Genomic DNA, 9,559 nt, shown 5'->3' with positions numbered 1-9,559 from the left:
TCCAGTGATTGCTATCATGAGCATCGATCCACGCAATTGGGATCGATGACATGTCTCAACCAAGTCAGCGAGCCTGACCACCCGATCCCGTTAGTCGCCTTTTACGACAAGCATGGGTTGCTGAAGACCTATTCTACCCCGGAATCTTCACGGGTCCAAAGATGTAAGGAACAAGTTTAGCATCAATGCATATACATGTACCATGCTGCAGTTTAACATGAATACCCCACTCAGACACTGTTTACTGACTCCGAGACGGCCAGTCCTTGTTTTAGCCCCTTAATGCTGAGCGCCAGACAGGGTAACAACAAGTACCATCTTGTAACGCCTTTTGGTATGACCCCGCCTGGGATCGAACCCACGACCTTCCGCTCTCCGGACAGACGCTCTACCACTATTCCACAGAGGCGGTCCACCAATGTGAGGAATGGTACCGGTCTTAGCCGCCCCCCCCCCCCCCCCCCTCAATGTCTGTGTAAAATGGATGCTCCTGCGGGTTGGACTATAAAACATGGATACTTCCACTGTCGCATCGCGCATCTCGTTTTACGATCTCTGCAAACCTCCATAGTTCTATACCTCTAGCGATTACTTCCACCGATTTTTTCCAGCCAACATGTTTTCATTTTTCAAGTCTCTTGGATTGGCCCCGCAGGTCTCTCAGGCCGCATATCCCCTGTTTTACTTAAAACAGTTGTGTGCCTTTTTCTTACAGTAAGTGGGTATTGTATTATCGAGGAGTCAAATGTCTGTGTAAAGTAAACTAATCTCAAACCTTAATCAAGCTCCTCCACCACCCGACCCCCCCCCCCCCCCTTGACATCAAATGGATGCTCCTGCGGGTTGGACTATAAAACATGGAAACTTCCACTGTCGCATCGCGCATCTCGTTTTACGATCTCTGCAAACCTCCATAGTTCTATACCTCTAGCGATTACTTCCACCGATTTTTTCCAGCCAACATGTTTTCATTTTTCAAGTCTCTTGGATTGGCCCCGCAGGTCTCTCAGGCCGCATATCCCCTGTTTTACTTAAAACAGTTGTGTGCCTTTTTCTTACAGAAAGTGGGTATTGTATTGTCGAGGAGTCAAATGTCTGTGTAAAGTAAACTAATCTCAAACCTTAATCAAGCTCCTCCACCACCCCCCCCTTGAAATCAAATGGATGCTCCTGCGGGTTGGACTATAAAACATGGATACTTCCACTGTCGCATCGCGCATCTCGTTTTACGATCTCTGCAAACCTCCATAGTTCTATACCTCTAGCGATTACTTCCACCGATTTTTTCCAGCCAACATGTTTTCATTTTTCAAGTCTCTTGGATTGGCCCCGCAGGTCTCTCAGGCCGCATATCCCCTGTTTTACTTAAAACAGTTGTGTGCCTTTTTCTTACAGAAAGTGGGTATTGTATTGTCGAGGAGTCAAATGTCTGTGTAAAGTAAACTAATCTCAAACCTTAATCAAGCTCCTCCACCACCCGACCCCCCCCCCCCCCCCCCCTCCCACCCCATCCCCTTGAAATCAAATGGATGCTCCTGCGGGTTGGACTATAAAACATGGATACTTCCACTGTCGCATCGCGCATCTCGTTTTACGATCTCTGCAAACCTCCATAGTTCTATACCTCTAGCGATTACTTCCACCGATTTTTTCCAGCCAACATGTTTTCATTTTTCAAGTCTCTTGGATTGGCCCCGCAGGTCTCTCAGGCCGCATATCCCCTGTTTTACTTAAAACAGTTGTGTGCCTTTTTCTTACAGAAAGTGGGTATTGTATTGTCGAGGAGTCAAATGTCTGTGTAAAGTAAACTAATCTCAAACCTTAATCAAGCTCCTCCACCACCCCCCCTCCCACCCCATCCCCTTGAAATCAAATGGATGCTCCTGCGGGTTGGACTATAAAACATGGATACTTCCACTGTCGCATCGCGCATCTCGTTTTACGATCTCTGCAAACCTCCAAGCACTCCAAGCGACTCAGCAGCAGGCAGACCAGACGCCATCAACATCAAGGATGTCGTCAACCTCGACGCCTTTCGCCATCCCGATGACGACCACACCGGCAGCAACGAGGCGGTCAGCTGTGCCACGCCATCGGGGGGCGGCGCCAATGAATGTGAATAAACGCAATAGTTAATACAGAACATATTACCCAGTACCCGATTCCTGTTGAGTTCATGTATGGACCTGTCTAAATGTATGATTGTACTCCTTTCATTCTACCGGCCCTTCGACCACTGTTTGCTTTTTAGTAAATACTAGCTGTAATATTGCTGCCTGCGGCGTTATACAACATTTAATCCCTCACCTTTCCACATGCAATGGTGACTGCCTCCCTCAAACGTCCCAGATACCTGTGATTTCGTGTTCGAATCCTGATTTCACATGATTGTTTCGAGGTTCATCAGCACCATACCCTTCTCATCAAAGTGGTTAAATCTGAGACCTGCATCAATTCTTGCTTTCCTCCAACATCAACCTGTTCTGTCCACTATGAAAATACATCGCCATATTTTTATATGAATAAAAATAAGTACTGTTCGGCACTGAGGCAACCTCTTTAAATTGTGAAATTTTAAAGGTTTAGGGACAGGATTGGTATGTTTCGGAAATTGGTGTTTGTATGTAGATGGTTGCAGAAGTTGGTTTGTTGTTGAACGCCGCACTCGGCAATATTCCAGCTATATCACGGTGGTCTATCTGGAGTCTGGACCAGACAATCCAGTGATTGATATCATGAGCATCGATCCACGCAATTGGGATCGATGACATGCATCAACCAAGCGAGCCTGACCACCCGATCCCGTTACTCCCCTCAAGAAAAGCAGAGTCGCCTTTTACAGCAAGCATGGGGTTGCAGAAGTAGATTAGTGTGTATCTTGGTCAAAGAAGGTGTTTCATCCCTGGTGTTTAAATGGTATATATATATATTTCTACATATGTTGACGAACATCTTACTACTTCAGGCATCGTAACCAACGACCAGGCAGCGTTTATTAGGAAGAGGCAACGATAGGTGACCAACCTCAGTAGACACAAGCTGCCATTGGTGACAAGGTTAATCTGGTGTTACATCCCCAAATGCGGTAAGTAAAACTAAAGTTATTAACGAATTGTTAATACTCCAGTAATTAATTCTTTCGGGCATAATGTTCCCGTCATTATGGGAACAGACATTGCATTTAGCGAGCATTGTCCACCAACATTTGACAGGGTTCTTATGTGCTCTTGGTGTTGGAAGATGCTTGCAGAAGTACATGTAGATTAGTGTGTATATTGGTCAATGAATAGGCGTTTCCACCCTGGTGTTTAAATGGTTTTGTTGCGCAGTGGAACTGAATATTTGAGCGTGCTAATCTTAAATTTGTATGACTTACCTTTTTTTTTTTTTTTTGAATGAAACAAGGAACTAAACGCGATAACTTGTTATGTGAAGGAAAGATGAATAAATCTCAAATGAAAGAAACTAAATATCTACAACTAATGCCGATTCTAACAGTTACTGTATGCTAATGTATTGGTTCCTCCTACGGGAGTCTTAACCCTGTCTAACGCTGTCTAACACCAGCTCTCTAACGAACATTCTAACGAACTCTCACCAACTCACTAATTGATGCGCGCTACCGCCTTATATTTGTTCACAACCCTCACATTTCACGTGCAGTCACAGCCATACGTTGGTGTGTTCAGGCGATGCGATCGTTATGCATCGGGTGCGTTTTGGAGAACAGAATCTTTATTTAAAACTAACATGACTGCACGTGAAGCGCGATCTATTTGCTCCGGGTGCGTTTTGGAGCACATTTTTAATTTACAAACATGTCTTCAGAACAGGTTTGTTTCTCCTTACTTCAGGCATCGAAACCAACGACCAGGCATCGTAACCAACGACCAGGCTTCGTTCATCCGAAAAAGGCAGCGATAGGTGTCATTGGCGACAAGGTTAATCTGGCGTTACATCCTCAAATGCGGTAAGTTAAACTATAGTTATAAACGAATCATTTATTCTCTGGGAATTAATTCTTTAGAGCAAACATTTTCACGTCAATTTGAAGCAAGATTGATTCTCTGCTTTATCGTACACTTTAACAGTGGTTATGTTAGTGCATACATTCCCGATACTCGTCCGTCCACCAAAAACAACTTCAAGAAGGAAATTACAAACGTGATCTGATCGTCATGTGTGTTTATAGAAGTGATTGAATAATTCTGAAATTGACAAAATATTGTTTCTTCTTCAGGTGTGGTGACATGTAACCTTCTGCAACACCTACATCAGTTATAATTGTCTTTCAACGTCACCTGTTTTTTGTTACAACGTAATTCTTACGTCCCTGTTCTAGTACCACTTACTCAAAAACCGTCATATGAAATTTTTTTTGGTCTCTATCAGGTGGATGGATATATACAGGTGCAGTTGAGCCATGCTGCCCTGGATATATACATCTGAATACAAATAAGTACAGATCAAACGTGAATATGTTGACACTCAGGGAATTCAAAAGTTTAGTGTTTATAGTTGAGGATACACACAGGTTGCCGCCATGCTTTAAATTCTGTCTGCATTTGTCATCTTAATTTGGAAACTTTCTTTCGGCCTTTCATGAGAATGGATATATACAGATGTGGTTGGGCCATGCTGCTCTGGATGTATTCATTTGATACCTTCTAAACAAGGATAGAGTCTTCAAAGTATGAGTACAAACAGGGTTATCAAACCATAATTAAACTGTACAAACAAGTCAAAAAGTCAATCGAAAAGTTGATCTGTGTCACATTTGACCTTGTCATTGCAAATTCCAGGGATATTAATGACGATAAATATTTCATATCTATAGCCAAACATTCAATAAGTATAAACGTTTTACCTTGAGGCGACAGCACGGCATCGTGGTTGAAGTGTTTGTAGGGTTAGGTTTGATTGTTAGCATGTCACAGTGTCTGATATTCTGATATTCCTGATATACAGCTTAGAGCAGCCAAAAGCCACAAACCCATGATAAAGATGTATATATTTCTATATATTTTTCGTACTCCTTTCACTGTCTCATTGTAACGTCTTGTAAGAACACTCGGCTGTTTAAATGTGTGATTACGTGGTGCTTTCCCTCATGACATTTGTAAATTTGTTTTTAATAAAGTTTTAAACTTAGCTTTGTCAAGTTGTCACCTGGTTACTAGTTGCTGCCACGTCTCGTGCCTGGATCCCTACGCGTGAGTTCGAACCCCAGATCCTAATTTGTAAGCACCACGCTCTGACTGGTTTAACCAGTGCTAAATGTGTACGACCTGCATCATTTCAGGCTCTCCTCCCACATCAAGCTGACACGCCGTGATATGACTGGAATACTGTTCAACACTGCGTTAACCTCCTAAATGGGGTCCCTGACTATAATGGAGAGTGGTTTTCATTTATAACATTCAGTCTTAATTCCAAATTCTTCCCTCTAAATTGGTATCAACAAAACATTATACACAGAACAAGAATCATAGACAACGGGCTTTTATATGATGTACGACAACAGAAGCACGAATAGTAAAATGTGTTACATGATGTGTAACAGTTAACGCTAATGGCGGACACACTCGGTGTTGAATGCCGTCTGAATTCTTCGTGACCAACTCGCGCCATTCTGGCACAAGCCTAATGGAGACTGGTGTCCCTCGAAGGAATGCAGAGGCATGAACATAAGATGTTGCTTCAAACAAGAACGATAACTCCTATTCTACCAGCATCAAAGTTTATTGACAAAAACATGTATTTTGTTAAAGAGCACTTTTATCAACCAATTCAACTCATTTATTCTAATGTTGTGCTTGCAAATTAAGATTGTAAACTTAGATGTTTAATAAAATGAAGAATAAGAAGGTGGGTTTTGGTTTAATAATAATTTCCACAATGTAATATTCAAACCCCGTGGTGCACGTGATTCCGAGTTAGACGTGAGCTCCAGCTTGCATTGAGAGGTGACAATGCATCGGTTGCAATTGGTCAAGCACGGCGAATTGGCTGATTGCGTGTCATTGTACCACCCCAGATTTTGTTGTGGCGACATTGTTGTCTGATATCTCATACACAGAACAACTTCATTTGAGTTTTGGGACATAACGCCAAATATTACACAACTTGAGTTTTCGAAATGTGTCGGTATATACAACATCAAAGACACGCTGTAATTTATCATATAATGGGTAGGTATCTCGGCAGGATAAAACCAACAAATAAAAACGATATCCGTTGGTGTCATATGCGGATAGAGATGCAAATATCAAAGGTCAAGTTGGACTACTTTCACTGTTTATAAACAAACATGGCGTCGCCCTTATCATTCGGCGATCGAGTCAGAATTAACCATCGAGAATCTGGATAAACTACAGGGATAATTGCTATCATTATCAAAAGAACAAATTAATATGCTGAAAATCAGTGTCTAACTGTGACGTACACCTCTAGCTGAGGCATTTTATAAATTTTGGCGATATAAATTTCGAAACAATTTTGCGAGGGCACGAGGCCTAGCCAAGCGGGATCAGTAGTCATATCTGTGCTTGTAGACATCTGCGGCTTGAAACCTTCTCCACAAATTAAAATAGTTGGATTTTGCCGAAATATGTTTGAATTGTTACCTTGTTTCGTTTTGTCGCTGTGTGTACGTCTGATTACACTTCTTAACGTTATGACAGGACAGACCGACTGTCAACAACGTCTGACCGTGGCCGTGACGTCTCATAGACTAGGATTAGAGTAGCTTCCCTTTGACAAAGGGCAGATACTCTAGCGGACAGACCGATGGATTACCGCGAAAGGCAATTAAAAACCTGTCTCAGATCGCACAAAGATACAATAACTATCGTTACTCTGACAGAGAACTCATTTGTGTTAGAGATTGAAAAGACGGGGTGTTTCCCAATGACGTCACGGGGATTTCCCAGCCGCTGACAATAACAACAACATGGAGAAGTGACACGGAATTCATGATCACATTGTCAGGTCACATTGTTCAACACGCAACTATTTGAGTGAAATTCCGTTCAATCCTACATGTGTCTAACACGCAGTCGTTTTGTTCTTATGATAAAATATGCCATGACTACCCGAACACAAATAGCACTCGTGTGCAGTACAAAGACATTTTGCAAACCAATACATGTTATAATCAATATGTGTAGTGTTACTATAGCTCTTAGAATTGAAATAATGTGCAAAAAATACTTTACTATATCCCCTTCATATATGGTCCTCTCGCGAGCGCGCAGAACTTTATGTAAACACATTGTGTAAAAAGTCAAGGTTATTCTAAATGACTATGAATAGACGAGACTTTTGATCGAACAGCAGGCGTTCAGCATTTAAGATGCGTGTTCAAGTTTGATGTTACGTGATGCATACTGGGTATACCTTGATCCATAATTCTTCTCAAAATTTAAAAGTGACACTAATTTTCGTTCGCAAAGATGATAATTTAGGAATTTTCAAGTTATGTTGTTTCATGGAGTGAGTGAGTATGGTTTTACGCAGCTTTTAGCAATATTCCAGCAATATCACGGCGGGGGACACCAGAAATGGGCTTCACACATTGTACCCATGTCTGGAATCGAAACCCGGGTCTTCGGCGTGACGAGCGAACGCTTTAACCACTAGGCTACCCGACCGCCCCTTGTTTCATGGAACACGCCACAAGTTAAAGTAAACATACATATAATGTAGTCTTTTTCTGTCCTTTAACACAAAGTAGAGCTAACAAACTGATTTGTCTGAGGAGTGAAATACATTGTAAATACACTTTAAAAAAAAGAAACGCACAGGTAGTATGTAGTTCATTGAACCGACCTACACAAAAAATCCGGTATATAGAATGGATATATGTCATCTGAAAATGGTGGTGGCCTGATATTCGACAAACGGTGCGTCAAAACGCAGCCATTGTCGATTTGCAATGTCTTAAAAGCTATTGTTTTCACACATGTTGTCATTGAGGAAAACAGTAAAACAAACCGCACGTGCAAGTTATGGCATTCGTAACTCTAGGTACTGGCAACAAAAAGGCAAACATAAGCCAATAATTTGTCATTCAATTGTCAACATTTTTCAAGTTCGAAAATGCCGAGACTGAGCGCTGCCGATCGGAACATCGCCATAGGGAGTATCCTAAGAGGGGAATAGCAGTCTTCTGTTGCACGCCACTTCAACGTCCACCACAGCATCATTTGCCGCCTTTGGGACCGAAACACACAGTTCAATTCCACTGCGAACCGTCCGAGAACCGTCCGACCAAGAGTTACCACCCCTGCACAGTATCGCTACATTCGACTGTTCCACCTACGTCATCGCATTGCCACAGCTGCTGAGACTGCAGGACGCATCCCTGGTTTGAGGATGATGATTGTAACTGATAACCTGTTTTCTGACAAATGTAAATGTGGTGTATATACAAGATAGATCACTAGGGTTCATGTCAACCATGGGTAGATATACTACTGATGCTTATCCATAACTTCCACGATGAATCATCACGCCTTGCATAATGCCTAACCAGAAATGCCTGGCAGGTTTGAGACGCCAAACACTCTTCCATAGTATGTCAATGCTTCATGTTGGATCCTCTGCATCTATGTTGGTGATGGGATGGTACATCAGATTTCGAAATCTCGTAGTTGTAGGTTGGTAAAAGTGGACCTTGATCCTTCTTTTGTCAGCGATATCACCTTAAATCTGCAGTGTTTCGGCGTCTTGTTTCAGCCATTAACGTTTTGAATACTTTTGTACTTGTTTCGGTCAAATCCAAGATTGAGATGTATGCTTCTTTCCCATTCTAAAAAAAGATAAGCAATGTACAGTTTGCACATGTAGTTTTAACCCAAGCCATTTTAAACATGTATTGACTTAATCGTGCATTACAAACCATGTTATCAACTGAAAAGCCTCCATTTCTTATTGGTTATGACAAGAACAGCTCCAGTCCATAGTAGATTAAGGACGCCACATGTGCGTTGAGGTAATAAATCTTCATTTTCAGTGACTACTTGTGTGGCCTGCATTTATTTGTATATATACGTGAAATACGCTACCTTACATTCTACGCGTGTAACCTATAGATCTTGTGAAATTGATCGCGACACCATGCGGCATTGTTTCGATAGATAAGCGATGTTTGACCCGACACCGTGATACAATCTACCTGAAATTGACCCGGCTTGTTACGTTCGTATCAGTTTAACCCCGTTTTATAAATATAGATAGCGCCGTGTGCGTCGTTCTGACTGATGACTGGCATGTATATCAAGCGTGTGTAGTGTAATCGGTAAAGAGAATATATACAAATGCATAGTAAATAAATAAATTATATCAAGATTCTTTATTTCAGTATTTGAGGCCTCGTGGCCCAGAGTACAATACATTTACATCTAATTTATTAGTGGATCTCACACAGTTGACTTACAATTTTTCCATGATATGTGACCTAATACATAATACATAATAATGTTTGTTTGTTTCTTGTGTTTTTCAAATTTCTCTTCAGATACAAAGCAAGACCTTTGATTGTTTGATTATATACAGC

Source organism: Haliotis rufescens, unplaced genomic scaffold (assembly GCF_023055435.1).
Source record: "Haliotis rufescens isolate VD_foot unplaced genomic scaffold, xgHalRufe1.0.p SCAF_1, whole genome shotgun sequence".
NCBI lineage: Eukaryota > Metazoa > Mollusca > Gastropoda > Lepetellida > Haliotidae > Haliotis > Haliotis rufescens.
Note: the sequence above shows the minus strand (reverse complement) of the source record.